Below are 16,214 nucleotides of genomic sequence, written 5' to 3'. Positions count from 1 at the left end.
AATAAAATAAATAGCAGCATATTTCTATAAAGGAAAACCATACAGCAAAGTAAAGGAATGAGCTACTGCTAAATATAATAGCATGGATTTAAAGAAGCCAAAGACAAAAGAAAGTATACTGTATGATGTCACTTATACAATGCTCACAAATAGGAAAAACTAATGTATAGCAATGAAAGGCAAGACATGAGTTAACTTTGTAGGGGAAGTGAATGGAGAGGCTCCAAGGGGACGGGGGTTGGTATACCGCCAATGTTCTGTTTCATGATCTGAGGGTGTCACCCAAGTTCTCTTTGTAAAAGTAATCAGATTGTATATATGTAATCTGTGCACACAATTGTATTCCAGTAAAAAATTTACTTGAGGAAAAGAATAATATATAGTTTAATTTTTAATTATGTAGAATTTTAGGATCCCCTAGTATCTCAGTATTTCGGTGAATCCCTCCTCCTTTCAGTTTTATTTTCTAGACTCTGAACCGATTAAAAATTTGCTTGCTTTTTTCAAAAAATTCAAAAATTCAAAAAATTCAATAATGAATTTTTTACTCTAAAAGCAGAAGAGCTTGGCCAGAAAAGGTGAATTGATAAACGAAATCAGTACATGGATTTTGAGCACTTCCATGGGCCAGGCGCTGTGCTTGGTGCTGGAAATGAGCAGGTGAAAGGGGCAGATACAATTCTGGCCAAGGAGGCAGTCCCTGTCTAACAAGGGAAATCCACAGGTAAAGCAGAGAGTGTGATAAGTGCCATCAGGATGCTAGAGGGGCACACTGCAGGGTGGATGTCTCTTCCCACATCTGTGGGATCACATCTTTCTTGTGTATTTTGGAAGGTCGCACTTACAGTTAGTATCACAGAGCCTGATGACTCACAGTTGTTCTGTAATTGTTTCCTCTTGTTAACCTATCACCCCAAATTGAGCATAGGGCATTGATCTGATTCTGTATCTCCTGATGGACTTAATTCTGGGCAAGAATTAGACCCTTTTAAATACCTGTGGAAGGAGGAAGGAGGAACTGGGGAGAGACGTCTATAGAGAAAGAGAATTTTCAGTAGAAAAGATGGGGGTGGGAGGAGGCACAGCTGAGACTCCAGCAGGAGTGGGAAGCACCTCTGCTGAAGGGAGCCAGAGGGCAGCAGCCTGAGAATGATGGTAGGTGGCGGTCTCCCAGAGCTTGGATGTCTGGGCACTCAGAATCTGTGGAGGGAAGGTTCTAGAACCACCTACCTGGCTGAATTCCAACAACAAAGACGACCCTGATTTAACTTTTCTACAATGGAAACCAGGATATGTTTGAGGATAGAAAAGAATCGCTCCAAAAATATTATCTACAACATTAGAAGCTTCCTTGACAATTCATCTGCTGTGGCTAATGCCTCGACATCCTCCTACCACAGGGATTTAAGAGATGGCCCAGGGCTCACCTGATAAAGATACATGTGAGGAACCTGCACAATGCCAAGCTTCCCAGCAGCAAAACACTAACAGCTTAGGTTCCAGAAGAGAGAAGAATAGGAGGGTGTGGGAGCAAGGAGGGAGAGGGCCGGAGGGATGGCTCGCCACAGCCAGAAGGCATCAGGATGCTGAGAAACAAGGGACGGGTGCAGTGGTCAGAGGCCAAAAGTGATGCTGCCTTTATTTCTCAAATTACCAGAGAATGAGCCTGATTCCAACTCTCCATCTGGTAACCTAACTAGAACATTCTATAACCAGCAGAGCCTCCATCAAGCTGGGATTGTTGTGACTATTATTATTATGTATTATGTTTTGATATTTAAATATCTCCACTATGCAACCAATCCCCTGAAATGCCACATTCTAAATAAATGTTTTTCCAGGCTTGCATGTCTGGTTGTCGTAGTTTATCAACTAATTATATAGTACCCCAGGTCCACCTACGTCTTTTCCGTGATGTTCAAAGCAATTAAGTACCAAACAAAACTCTGGGAGTCATTTTTCAATTCCTATATACCCGGAGTCAAAGAAATACAAGTGCCTCTGAAGACTCACAGAGCTGTGGTTCCTGCCTTGGCGTTGATTGTCCGTGGTGAGCGGCGTGAACTCTGGTTCCCTAACAAGCATTAACACCCGCCGTGTACAGGCTCCCGAGTAGTGCACTAAGTCCACTTTGCAGTTCCGGAGCTTCAGCCTTGAGACCCCTTCTCATTCCAGAAGCTCATGCTTCCATCAGCTTCTTATGGCAGGATCTGTATTTATAATTCATGCTTCTTTGGTTTCCTTTCCAGGTCTCTCTGGGCTGGCGCTTAAACAAAATCTCTGCCCACATCAAGCACATGCTAGTCCTTCCTCAATTAATAATTAATGGAAATGATGATAATTATGAGCAAGTTTTTTAAAGAGTTTATCTTTTGTCATGTATCTAAGAGACATGTCTTTCATGGCTTTGGGGACTATAAGTGAGGTGCAGGCACTCCGTTTACGTTGCGGTTAACAAACATCCCAGAGAGTCCACAGTGGAAATGTGAGGGAAGGGAGTTGTCTCAGTTTTTGTTTTCGCTTTGCCCCAGAAGCCAACCCCGTTCTTCCTGTGTCAACAATATTACATTTTGCTGTGAGGCAAGGCTCTCCCCCATGTCCACCCCAACACTCGGCTTTTGTCCTAATTTGGATCTGAGTCTATGGTCAGCCTACAGGAATAGAAAGTACCACCCCGATTAAGCCAGCAAGTCTAGTCTATGTCCTTGCTGCTCCAAATGTGGTCCTTGGATCAGGAGCAGCAGCAGCACCTGGGTGGTTATGAGAAATGCAGAATCTCAGGTCCCACCTGGGACCTTCTGAGGCAGCATGCATCTTTGAACAAAACTCCCAGATGGTTCACATGCACGTTAGAGTTTGAGGGGCAGGGGTCAAAACCCCCTTCATGGCAGTTGTCACACAGATGACAAAATAGGCCAATTAAGACCGAGGGGATCCAATTCCCAGACTTCTATGTTAGCAGACAGAGAAGCAGAGTCTCACAGTCTCTGAGTTTGAACCTAGAAGCTGTACTTTGCAGTCGCAGGCAGAAAGGGGAAGCCTCCAGGAAAATAGAGTCCCCACAGAGGAAGAGAGAGACCAACTAGACTCTCAGTTACATCACAGAGCTTCTGTGCTCACCCATGCCTCTCTCGTTACATCTGTAAGGAGACTGTTCAGATACCTGAGACACATATGTCCCCTTTTCTAATAAAGAAAACACCAACTTGGCTTTCTGTCACTTGCAACCAAAAGAATCCTAAGCAATTCTGGACCTCACTGACTCCCAAAAGAGTGCATCCCCTAACCATAAGAGCACACAGTTTCCGACATCCTAAAGGCAGGTCTAAGCTAGTTTTTTTGAAGCTGTTCTTACATCTCCCAGGTTAGGATTTTAAAATCCACACCACCTCAGTGGGGTTTTGGAAAAAACCCACAGGCCAAAGGGTACCAAATTGCTTAAAGGTTTCCTTTCTGCTTTTAATATATTAGATATGACCCTTGCTTCCCCTTCTTTTCTTAGAGATGAAAGACTTCTTGGAAATGCCATGCACGCAGCTGTCATTTGGAAATGACAGCCAGCCTAGAGAAGGTTAATGCTCTCATCAAAAATGCCCATCCTCTGCCTTGGTTAAATGGGTCTTTGTGGTTCGCCTGGCTGCTTGTCCCTTCTCCAGGTAGCCTCGCATGTCAATGAAGTGTTGTTGCCATTTCACTGTCTTCACCTAAGTGTGGTGAGCACTCACGTTTTCCTGGGGGTCCCAGGTTTAACAAACCCCAACTACAGATCTGCCAAGCACATGCCCACAGAGGCAGATTGCTCCAGGTTGTTTTCTACTTCTGCAGGAATGAAGAGGATGGGACACGAGAGTGGCTGTCGTGGAGAATTTCCCAAACACGAAGGGTACAACTACTTGCTGGCACTCCATTGAGTTCCCAGTCTCGCCAACATTTCAAGAAGAGTAGCCCACATACCACGTGTCTCAGAACTGCCCAGGGTGTGCATTTCCACTGTGGGTTCTGGGCTCCGTGACTCCTCCTCCAGACTGTCTGAGCCCTGGGTTCATTATTTCAATGTAGTTGGAATTGATGTGCTTAATAAAAGTCCCTTCTCACTCTGAAATTCAATGACTCTGTCAAGCAAGAAGGATCATGGCATCTCTGAGAGGCAAGTGTGCACATGGTGAGGAAGGAGCTTGCCAGGATGGGAAGATGGACAGTAGTCTTGACTCAACTATACAGATTAGTGACTCAGGGAGCTAATCATGCTGGCCTTTCAGTGAATGAAATACAGTGCCAGTGGCTTTATGGGATGTTGGGGAGTGAGTGTGGACCTGGAAGAAAAAAAAGAAAAAGCAAAAGTGACTATAAAAAGGAAGGAGAGGCACCATGATAGCTCCTGTGGCCAGCTCCTTACCTCACCAAAATACAGACATTCCCGGAGGGGGGAAAAAAAATCCAAGCATCTCCCTGGACAGAGTGAGCAGGGTTTAGGAGGCATCTTCAAATGTAGTTGATTCTAAAACCTACTGACAGACTGTCCAAATGTTTTGGGGCACTCGATTTTTGGATTTGGGGAGAATTTCCTGCTATTAGGAGTTTTATAATTAGATTTGTTTCTAAGATATACTTGAACAACTCAACCATCTACCTGGGCCAGCGTAAACATATCAGAGCCCAAATACTGATTTATTCTACTGGAAGAGCTGTCATCTGCTCATTTCTGCTTTATTCTTGGCAGAGCTCTCCTCTGAGCAATGGCCTGAGCATGCAGATGGGGAACACGTGCATTCGTCTCCCTAAGAACACGCTGCTGGTATGTTCCACGTGCGGCAGGCAGCTCATTAGTGGCCCCTAGCAGCCAGATGAGAACCGGAGAGATATGTACTCACACGCTCAGCAAATCCCAAGAGAACAGGGTTCTAGTATCCTCTTACCGCTATAAGAAATCACCACAGGGATCCCTGGGTGGCGCAGCGGTTTGGCGACTGCCTTTGGCCCAGGGCGCAATCCTGGAGACCCGGGATCCAATCCCACATCAGGCTCCCGGTGCATGGAGCCTGCTTCTCCCTCTGTCTGTGTCTCTGCCTCTCTCTCTCTCTCTCTCTCTCTGTGACTATCATAAAAAAAAAAAAAAAAAAATTAAGAAATCACCACAAACTTCAAGACTTATAAACAACAGAAATTTATTCTCTTATCACTTGTTCCTATTCTCCTTTATTATTCTTTTACTTATTACCTATTCTTGGGGCCAAAAGTCTGAAAGGAATCTTATGGGGTTAAAATCAAGGTATTGTCAAGGCTAGATCCATCTGGAGGCTCCTGGGAAGAGTCCTTCCTTGCCTCTTCCAGCTCCTGGCGGCTGCCAGCATTCCTTGGCTTATGGCTGCTCACTCCGATCTCCGCAAGTCCTCATACTGACTTGCCTCCTATAGTCAAGATGGACACTTGTGATTGTGTTGAGGGCCCACCTGGACGATCCAAGATAATCTCCCTCCCCACCTCACCCCATTGCAAGGTCTATCATGTAATTACATCTTCATAATTTTTCCAGGTAAGATACCATTCACCGGTCTGGGGGTTAGGATATAGATATTCTGGGGGTCACTATCCAGCCTACCATGACCTGGTTTGAGATGATGAGTTCTGCAGAATGGGCAGGGCAAACATGATGTCAGCAATTCCTGGAAGGCAGCCAGAAACCTGAGAGCCTGCCCCTCTGCCATCTAGAAGAGCATCTTTGGGCAGCCTCGCTGGCTCCATCTTACCTCACAGAGCTGGAGCCTCTAAAACCATCAGAGTCACATATGTGAACGTGACAGTGGTTGCAGCTTGACTCTGAGAAGCAGAAACAGGAAGGAACCCACCTCCTCCTCCAACCTCATTCTTTACTCACACTGGCCAGGTGATACCTTTTGTCTGTTCTGGACACACCTGACATGGGTGAAAGACATCGGTTCGCTCTCTGAATCAGTAGAGGACACTCCCAAGGCAGAAAGAGTTGACTCTGAATTTCTCCTGCCACTCCTCCGTCTCAGAAGACAGCAGTATCAGGAAGGGATAAAGGGGAGGAAATCTACTTTGCAAGTTTCCAGTGGCTGCCGAGAGATGTGTCCTTCTGTGTGCATGAAAGAGATGGTTTGAGACATTCTGACTTTGTGGTCAGAGCAGGCATTTGATTATGGGGCTTTATGCCTTTTTATGTTTGCCTGGGAGAAGAATTCTTTGTAAATCAATGACATTAGCCACATGAAAAAATTACGGATTCTTTGAACTGAATTCCCACAAAGTCAAACAGAATCTAGTCTAAACACATTTTCTGAAGTTCTGACATCATTTCATGACTCTACACCATGCTGAAAACTTCAGCTGGTGTTCAGACAGACCGTGCCTTGCTGCGTCGCTGTCTCCAAACCACAGGTCAACGTGTGGGATGAGACCATTTACGAGGTCTCCCAGGATGCACTTCCTAAGACCCAACATGTCCCAGTTCACACGTCAGTGCCCCCCAGGTCCTCTGGCTCTGGAATCCAGTGGTTCCAAAGCCTTGACTCCTGAGGATCTTCCAGCCAAGGGCCATAGATTACACTGAGCACCAACAGCTCACTATGCACCCCTCCCTTCCCTGCCTCTGTCTGACATAGCCTCCCCTCCCCCCTCCTCTCCTTCTTCTCCCATCCCCCAGGACCGAACCCTTGCTTTAACCTCTCCATCTTCTATTCTAGATCCTTCTCCCTCAGCAAAAGCTTCTGGTCCTGAGATCTTTACTTGCACAATCCAATAGCCTTACTTTGTGCCGGAATCCCACCCTGTGGAATCCCAGAGTTAAAATCATTTTTTTTTTTCAACAGCGTTTGGACATTCAAATGTTTGGGCAGAGCTCGACTAGGAAAAGCCCAGAGGTAACACAATCCCTTTGAGGTGGTGACAATAAGAAAGCAGATATAGTTGGTTGAAGGGGCGCCGTGGATTTCCAGCAAGACCAGTGTCTGCTAGAGGCAGACCAGCCATCCTACAATTTCTACCGCATAGAAGGCTAATATGAGGAGAGTGATTTGGAGAAATGAAATCCACCCTTCCAACCTCCTTGACCTTAAACATGAAATGTCTCCAGAATGGCCCAGAAGTCCAGAAGGCAGACAGTATGGTTATTTTTTTGAAGACCATAAATGTGCTTTTACCTGCCAGCAGAGCTGTTAGAATTTAATAGGCTCCATACCAATGTCGAAGTGTTTTTGAAACACCTATTACAAGGGGTGTTTTCAAAACTGACTTTTCCTCAACCAAAAGCAGAAGTAATCAACCCCTCAGAGAAACGGGAAATTAACTGCACGGATCTGGCTACAGGGACGCGGACTCAGGGTTTCTGAATTGTGGTTGTCGTCATCTGATGGAACCCGATCTGCACAGACCTGCTGGTTGTGCACAAAGGGAAACCTTGTCCAGGCCTCCACGCAGCACCATTAAGTGGTGACCTGGGGCACGCGGGGCTCCCCGTGGAGTCCCACCACCTACCCCCACCCCCCACTTATGGTCAGAGCCACATAGGGAGGCGCCTGGTCCTCACCCGCACTCAGAGCCCGGCCTCGAGGCCAACAGTGAGTGCTCATGGCAGCCTTGTGGGTGTTTATCAGTGTTGTTGCTGTGCCAGGTCACAAGCGAGGAAGATGAGGCTCAGGGGACTTCAGCCACTTGCCCGAGGTGACAAAACAACCAAGCAATGTTCCCTGGCAAGGGTGTGAGGATGCTCGGGCTGCCGATCACTGGGTACCGGCCAGCAGCTGCTGCTCTGATTCTTGCCAGGGCCAGGGCCTAAGAAGTACTGGTTAACTTTGGGTTGTTCGGTTGCATTTCTTTCTCCAGAATCTCTCTTTCCTGTACCATTTCTGCACTGCAAACTGCTTGCTTGCTTTCTTCCTTTCTTTCCATCTTTCTTTCTCTCTTTCTCTCCTTCCTCTCCCTCTCTCTCCCTCCTTTTCTCTCTCCCTGTCTCTCTTCCCCCCTCTCTCCTTCCTTTTCTCTCTCTCCTTGTCTCCCTCTCTCTCTTCCCCTCTCTCTCCCTCTCCCTCTCTCTCTTCCCCTCTGTTCCTCCTTTTCTCTCTCTCTCCCTCTCTCCCTCCCTCACAATATCTCTTGCTCTCATCCTTACTATCCTCACTGGAGATGACCCTGAGGCCATGAGTGAAGCATTTATGCAGAAATAAGCCAAATGTTTAGAGGATGGAATAGAACAGACCCCAGTGACTTGCACTCCTTTTTTTTTTTCCTCCCTTTTTGTCTGTTGGTTTGTGTTGTTGTTGTTGTTGTTGTTTCGCATCCAGTATCTTTTTTCAGCATCCTCCAAGCCCCACGAGTTAGGACTATTATTACCTCATTTTACAGATCAGGAAGCTGAAGATCTAAGACATCAGGTCACTGGTCCAAGTCTACCTGACTAACAAAGTGGCAGAGCCAGGATTCGAATCCCACCCTATGGGAGTCACCTCCCCGGTTCTGGCTCCCAGAAGAGCCAACCCAGCGACCCGCACGGGACCCTGACGCTGCGTGCTGGGCCCAGGCTGGCCCAGCTGCTGCGTGTCTTGGCCATCTCTGGGGGAAGGTTCCAGAGCACACTGGCAGCCTCTGCCCAGCAGGGAAACACAGCTCACCCTGCCTGCAGGGACCCAGCCCCCCGGCTGATTTCCAGCAGACATCGCCGGGCTTTGGGGGTACCTGCTGGCCAGTGAGTCAGTGTGTCCATCACTCACAGGCCCGGCAGACTCAGCCGCATGTCCTGTGCTCCGCAGCTCAGCTGCCCCCCCAAACTGAGGAAGGACCCTCGCCCTACAGATGGACAAGCTTCACCACCCAAGCCAAGCAAACGAAAATGCCGACTGCTTACAGGGAGGCCAGCTGGGCGGCAAGCTCTGCAGCTTCTTCTCTCCAACTCAGAGGAAACCCAGAGCAGATTTACCCCAGACTGGAGGTCATGAGAGCTGTGTGGCCAAATCTCAGGCTTCCAAAGGCTTTTGTGATTCATCGGGGACTTAGGTCCAAGTGAATATAATGAGATTAACTGGCATCACTGGAATAAATAGCAGTGGTCAAACAACTTGAAATTTATATCTCATTACAAGGCCACACTGCTTTTGGTATACAATAAATGTGTTTTTTTTTTAAAAAAAATACATCCTATGCTCATCTTATTTATAATGCAACACCACATGGTGGTCTTTTTGTGATAAGATCATACATTTGTTATCAGGGGTCAGCAAACTTTTTCGGTAAGGGTTAATTAGCAAACATTTCAGGCTTTGTGGGTATGTAGAGTCTCTGTGGCATATTTTTCTTTGTTTGGGGGGGGGTTGCTTTTTATGACCCTTTTAAAACGTAGAAATCATTCTTAGCTCACAGGCTGTTCAAAACAGGCTGCTGGCCAGATCTGGCCTGCAAACCACAGTTTGCCATCCCCTAATTTCAGACATATAAAATATATTACAACCATTTTATTATAGCTTCATTTTTTTTTTTTTTTTTTTACTGGTTGCCTCAAAAAATTATATAAGTGGCTGGAGTTGAGGCCCAGCAGACTCCAGCCAGACTTCGTGAAGAAAGGCCTACAGTCTATTCTTACCGTCCTGCTCAGTGCTTTCCGCACACTCCATGGAAACACGGTCGTCAGCAGGAGGAAGATTTGGGAATGAGCGTAACAAACGTTGAACTGTGGGTTTTACTGTTGCCTTCGGATGTATCTCTGGAAAGCATCCACCTCTCCACTTAAGTCACCCCATCTGTGCAATGGGTACAATAACACTGGCATGGATCCTGGACAATATAACCAATAGGTTACTTGTGTTCCTGTGGTCTGGCACATTCTGCTAGAAAGAAGCTTTTAGGTCAATTCTGACTCCGTGGCTTTTCAGTGGAGGCCTTCACTGTTTGCTTTGGCAACAGTGGGAAATGTGGATGGGAAGGTGAGTGATCCTGAGTCAGCAAAATACTTCAGAGTCAGGAGCAGCATCAGCTCTGTGACTCCCGTCCCACTGTGTTCTCCTTGTGCACAGATTTGAGGTGACCCTTGACTGCCCCAGGCTCCCCTCTGCACTGACCCCCCTCCTCTCAACACACCAAGGGCAGTGGAACCAACCCCAGCACCCAGTTGGCCAGAAATCGCAGAGAGCCTTGCTCAGTCTGCCACAGCCTCTCCATCCCCAGGGATGCAGCAAACATCCTGCAGAACTGTGGTCCCCACCTGGGAGCCAGCAGACCTGGGTTCGAGATCATGCTCCCCACCCCTACTCATCAGCATATGACCTTAGGAAAGTTCTCAATCCCAGATAAAATGAGGGCTCTGAACTGAATGACCTCTAAAGAACTTCTGCCTCTCACTTTCTAAATCCTGCTGAGCTGACCCACCCCAACCCACCCCCAGTAGATGTCCTCATATTACATCGGTTATTTCTCCCCATTTGGGTCTTCAGCCTCCCTCCCTTTCTATCTGCTCCCTCTTCTTAGTGTGGAAATGCATCCCAGTGGCCCCATTCTAAACCACCAGGCAATCCTCACCACCCCCAACCACCCGCTCTGATGGATCCTGCCTCCCGTTCTAGCTGGTGGTCAAGAGCCACCCCTAACTGTTCTGGCAAATGGGCCTGAAGTAGTTTGCTCCTGGAGCCCAAGGGAGCCTTCCTCTGCACAGAGCCCTCCGAGGAAGAGTCCCGGAGAAGTCTGCATCTCAATCCAGCTCACCCCGGCCCATGCTAAGAAATGTAACCGGAGGACCCCAGTGTTCCTCATTTCCGTGTCTCAGAACCTGCTTGGCACAGAATAGCAGACTCCTTGTCACGTGTTCTGAGTTATAAGAAAAAGCAGCAAGGAAAGAAGAAGGAATAGCCACTGCTGGAAAACCACTGCCTCCCTCTGCTTGGAAAAGCTGGACCTTGCAACGAGGCCCTGCTTGATTCCCTCCCCCCAACCCCACCCCCAGTGAACCGGGCCCTAGAGTTTTAATCTATTGGACTCTTGACCGCCAGCCTAGAATTCAGGGCTTGGGAGAAAGGAAAGCTTAAATCATATTTTCTGGCCATGGTTTCCTCTTTCTCTTCCCTCTTAAAAAAAAAAAAATAATAATAAGGGGGGGCAATTAAGAGGCTGAGGTTTAAAACCTCCCCAGAGGTCAAACAAATTGCATTTTTGCTACAAAGAGGGGGAGGAGGAGGGGAGGGGCAGATGGTAAATGGGCTGCAGAGCCCCTTCCGGTGATGTCTTTCTGGGGAGGGGGGAGTGGGGGGACCCAGCTGGCAAAACTGCCGCTGCACAGGGGCAGCCCCTCCGGTGGGCAGATCCAATCGCAAATAGAGAAACAAGACGTGCCAGCAGGAGCCTCACCAGCTGGGAAATTATTTCCTAATAAAACTACAAAGGGAAGGACGATAACTGGGCACTGCTGACAAGTATTGTTGTCTTGTATCAAAATCTCTTTATAAACCTGTTTGAAGAACAGAGCTGGCTTCTCTTTGAAGTCCCAGTTCAAAGCCGTTGACTTGCGGGGTTCGCCGCCACGGTGGGGGATGGCAGGGAAAGAAGTCAGGAGGAACTGAGCCAACTCGGTGCAAATTCAGAGCTCGGCACTCTAGGGCAGTTTCGGGGTGAGATTTTCCGTGGAACTCCCGGTTATTAATGACACACACACACACACACACACACACACACACACATGCACTGAGCACCCCTCTGTGCCAGGCGCTGTCTGCAGACGATCGCATCGCACACGACAACCCTAGTTGGTAAGTGCTGTCACCCTCATCTCAGAGATGAGGGACTGGGGCCTGGATTCTCAAACCCACTCGTCCTCCGGTCCCTGAAAGTCTGGCCATCTGTGCCAGCTTGCCACAGGGACCCCGACGGCCAGTTCTGTGGTCAGCAGCACCAAGCTGCGGGAGTCGGGACCAGGATGGAAAAGGAAAGTAATTCCACCAACATCTCCGTTCAGCCTATGTAAGACTTCAACACAAGCTCCGTGGGTAGAGACAGTGGGCTCCTGCTCGCACGGGAGGGAGCCTTCCACCCCGATTTCCCTGCACCCAGGTGAAAACCGAAGCCCCATGGGCAGGAACCTGGACCCATCCCGGGGGAGAAGAAAATCTACTAGTAAGAGGTTGAATTGTGTCCCTCCCATGAAAGAGGGTGAAGTCCTAACCCCCAGGACTCTGAATGCAGCCTTATTTGGAAGGGAGATCTTTGCAGCTGATCAAGGTAAAATGAAGTCCATAGAGTGGTCCCTAATCCCACGACCGATGTTCTTATAAAAGCAGGAAATTTGGATGCAGAGACAGACACACACAGAGGGAAGATACAGGGAGATCATCAGAAGCCTAAGAAGGCCTGAGACCACTGGAAGCAGGAGAGAAAGACCTGGAAGAGAGTCTCCTTCATGGCCTCAGATGGAACCAATCCTGCTGACACCTTGTTTTTGGATTTCTGGCCTCTAGAACCATGACCCAATAAGTGATTCTAAGCCACTCAGATTGAAGTACAGTTGACCATTGAACAACTCCGAGACTCAGGGCCACCCGCCACCCAAGCAGGTGAAAATCTGAATATAACTTTTGACTCCCCCAAAACGTAACTACTCAAAGCCTACTGGTGAGCAGAAGCCGTCCTGATAACGTAAACAGTGATTAACACGTATTTTGCACGTTAACTGTATAATATACTTCATTCTTACAATCAAGTGCGCCAGAGGGAAAAAATGTTACTAAGGAAGTCGTAAGGAAGAGAAAAGACATTTACAGCATTGTACCATATTTATGAAAAAAAAAGTCTGCATAAAAGTGGATCCCCGCTGTTTGAACCCGTGTTGTTCACGGGGCAGGTGTACTTGGTTACGGCAGCCTCGGGAAACGAGCACATCCCCAACCTTAGAAACACCTGCAGGGTGCAGGAGGAGGACAACTGTCTGATATTTCTGGAGGCTGCAGAGCAGAAGAGGGTTTCGCTGCAGGTGCTGCTGCTCCAGGGCAGGAATATGGAAGGTGGAAGAGCTGGTTCACACCCAGAATAGAGACAAGACTTACGTCCCGACCACAGGTCACCCCCACTTCCCAGCTCCCCATCATGCCTGATTGGGCTCTGAGTTCTCCTTATCCGGATGCCACTCTCTTCCCCTCTGCCCTCCCTCTCCTGGTACCTCCTCCAAAGGCAGACTCCTTGGTTCTCAAATCGGTGACTTTCCAAGTGGTGAGCTTGGACCACCAGCAGCAGCACCTGGGAGCTTGTGAAAAATGCAAGTTCCCGGGCCCCACCTGAGACTTTCTGCATCTTAAGCACTTGGGAGCGGCGGGGTTGGGGGAGAGGGGGAGAGAGTAGGTTGCAATTTAAGGAGACCACCACAGCATTCTGATGTTTGAGAAGCACTGTTGAGCCAAAGGTGGCCTGAAACTGGGTGTTGTTTTCCCTGAGATCACAGTGACGGTACAGGGGCGCTAGGAACCAACTGTTCACCCAAACATGCATGTCTCGTCAAACTCCTTGTTCATTTAATTGACTGGGAAGGTTAGTGAATGGCAGCAGGGTGTCAGGACAAGACTTTTGAGGACCTCTTTAGGGTGTCTCCTTGAAGATATGCTTGACCTCTATCTATTAAAAAGCTCAGAGTTTTTGATTTTACAATGCAAGATCATGGGTCTTACGACCCTTGGACTGTGGATAACATAGCTCCGGAATGAGCTCGGGGATCTCTCACAAGGTCCACACAAGACAAATCAAGTGAGTCCTCTTGCCTTAAGGGGATATAAGAAATATCAGAGTTTGTCCTTCTATCTTTCTGGTATAAATCGATGTGAGCCTCTCTAGGCTGGATAGGACGTTTTGGGCTCCCCTGTGTACACGTAGCTCTGATAACGCTCACCCAAGGACACCATTGTGTTCCCTCTTTCGCCTTGTAGGAATGGAATTTGTTGGCAGCACTGGTGTGTTTCCCTAACACACAGGCAACAGTTGGTAAATAGTCTGCCGTTCTTTTGCCTCGTCATCCAAGCCTGCAGGTGGGTTGGGGTCAAGGAGGGAAGAGGTGAAAGCGACTGTCCCCAAACATCTCTTCTCCAGAATTAATCCTTCCAAGACCTCACATCAGCCATGCATGCTTTCCCAGCATGGGTCTCCGATGGGCCCCCTTTGTGCAGCTCTTCCTTACTACTGCCTTGCCTGACCATGATCATCTTCTCAGCCTTTACTACCCTCAACACATTTCATCAATAAACAGGGAGTTGTCTGTTTTCATCATGTCCTCCCCCAACTTAGGATGGCAGCTCCAAGAGCCAGCAATGGGGTCTGTGCATTGCCATTTCCCCCAAACCTGAGCAAACACGTTGGAGGCATGCCACCATCCCCAGAAGTCCCCACCCTCCCTCCCTGAACCATCCATGCCATCCGGCTCCAGAAGAGCAGCCCACGCCGCCATGGTTCTCACCTTTTCTGAACACAACAGGCGGCAAAATGAGAGCCGTTCTGTGTAAAGAGCGCCCGTCAGGCCTAGAACATTAGAATGCTACCCACCCCTAGAGCCATCCAGGAGTCAGCTTCTTCCACAGGCAGCTTTCCGACTCATCAAAAATATTACCTCACACGCTTTCTCATGAACCTGCTGCCAAGGGAGCAGAGGCTGCAGCGTTGGGGCTGACAGAAAGACATGGCAAGGAGAAGGCAGGGCGTTGAGACGGGCATCTGTTGTCCCCAGCAGGTCTTCCCCTTGGCAGAGGATCCTTGAATCTGCTCTACTTCGTGCCATGCAAATGAGGTGCTGATGAGGTCACCACATTCTGCTGGATTATTATCTCTGACATTTTATTCATAATAATTATAGAGCCTTTCCACCTTCAAAGTGCTTTGCAAACAATAATTAATTAATTAACACTCATAACACCCTGGTGAGGTAGCTTAGTATTATTAATTTATCTCTACAGTATATTATTATCCATCATTTCCTCCCTCCCCCCCCCACACACACACAAAAACGACTGTTGAGCTTCTATGCCATGTTTCTAGTCCTTTCTGGGTCCATCCTCCCCATTTTCCCACCCGGTCTTCCTCTCTGCTCAGCCATGACGTACAGACGCCTCTTTAGATTTCAGGCCCTGTCCTCTACAAGCGATCACCCCGCTGGTCCTGACGTTGAGTTGAGGGCATGGATTCTGTTTCTCTCCTCCCCACACACACCCAAGCATCCTTTACTAATGCGATTCTTCCCTCCTTCCACCCTCATCCCCCACTACCACCTCTGCCTTGCCTCTGAGTCTACCCTGTTCCTGCTCTATGTCTCCCACATCCAACTTCGTGCTTTGATGACTCTAGCTCAAATGTGTCTCTAACACCCCTTCTCGATCTTGTCTTGGGCTCCATGCTTCCCGTCTCTACCTACTAACTGGCTCCCCATCCATCCTCCTGGTTATTTGGACTTTAATTACGTAAATCAGATTTCTCTGAGGGGTGTTTCAAGGAAGGTTATCATTTAACTCCCTCTCTCTGCTCCAGCTCCTCATTCTTTACCTCATTTTCTTCTTGGGGAGTCTTGTCCTCTCCTGTCTAATCCGGCCTCCGTCAGCCCATCCTTTCATTCGCTCGCTTGTTCCACACCAGGCCCCGAGCACCTGCTACAGGTGGGGCTCTACGCTCCTGCAGGGCAGGAGAGAGGACAACCTGGATGAATTAGGGCCCAGGCCCCATCCCCCAAAGAAGGTGAGAGATGCATGATGACAGGAGGATCCGAGAAGCTCTGTGGGAATTCAAGGTGGTGATTAATTGCGATTCCGCCAAGGAGTCAGAAGAGGGGAGGCGGCACAGAAATTGCCACAGAAGTGAGGACACTTGAAAGATGAGTGGGTTGGATTTTGCCTGGCAGAGGCAGAGGGAAAGGTCATCCCAGGCGTCAGGAACAGCGTGAATGAGGGGATGCGGCATGGGCTTGGATTACTCAGCCTCTGACTTCACCTTGAGCCATCTGTAGGAGATACTCCACTTCCATCAGTGACAGGAGAAGAAGGGAGGGGTGGAGGAGGGAGAGGAGAAGCGGGGGGAGGGGGTGAACACCACAAGCATGGAAGGGGCAATGATTTAACCAAAGATTTCATAGGGGGAGTGAGCAGGGATGATTCACCCCACATAGCAGGCAGCGTTTCTCTCCAAAAATCTCCCCTCAGCATTTTTGCCCTCTCCCTCCAAAGTCCCTCGAAAATCAACCAGATTGCTCTTTGCCTGGA

The 16,214-nt window shown here is 48.5% G+C and overlaps 1 long non-coding RNA gene across 4 annotated transcripts in view; it reads right to left on the bottom strand.

Moving 5' to 3' along the window:
• The window catches only part of LOC129507803 (uncharacterized), a 51,182-nt gene extending 36,444 nt beyond the window's left edge, over positions 1-14,738 (bottom strand). For 3 of the 4 annotated variants that reach the window (XR_008664080.1, XR_008664079.1, XR_008664081.1), the window contains exon 1: positions 14,515-14,738. This is a non-coding gene — a long non-coding RNA (uncharacterized LOC129507803). Of the gene's footprint in view, positions 1-2,013; positions 4,314-4,916; positions 5,146-14,514 lie in introns of those variants that run through there. The other variant, XR_008664082.1, reaches the window with a different exon arrangement.
• Positions 14,739-16,214: the final 1,476 nt, after the last annotated feature.

This window comes from Nyctereutes procyonoides, unplaced genomic scaffold (genome assembly GCF_905146905.1).
Source record: "Nyctereutes procyonoides isolate TBG_1078 unplaced genomic scaffold, NYPRO_anot_genome, whole genome shotgun sequence".
NCBI lineage: Eukaryota > Metazoa > Chordata > Mammalia > Carnivora > Canidae > Nyctereutes > Nyctereutes procyonoides.
The sequence above is the reverse complement of the archived record's forward strand: the minus strand, read 5'-3'. Positions and strand labels throughout refer to the sequence as shown.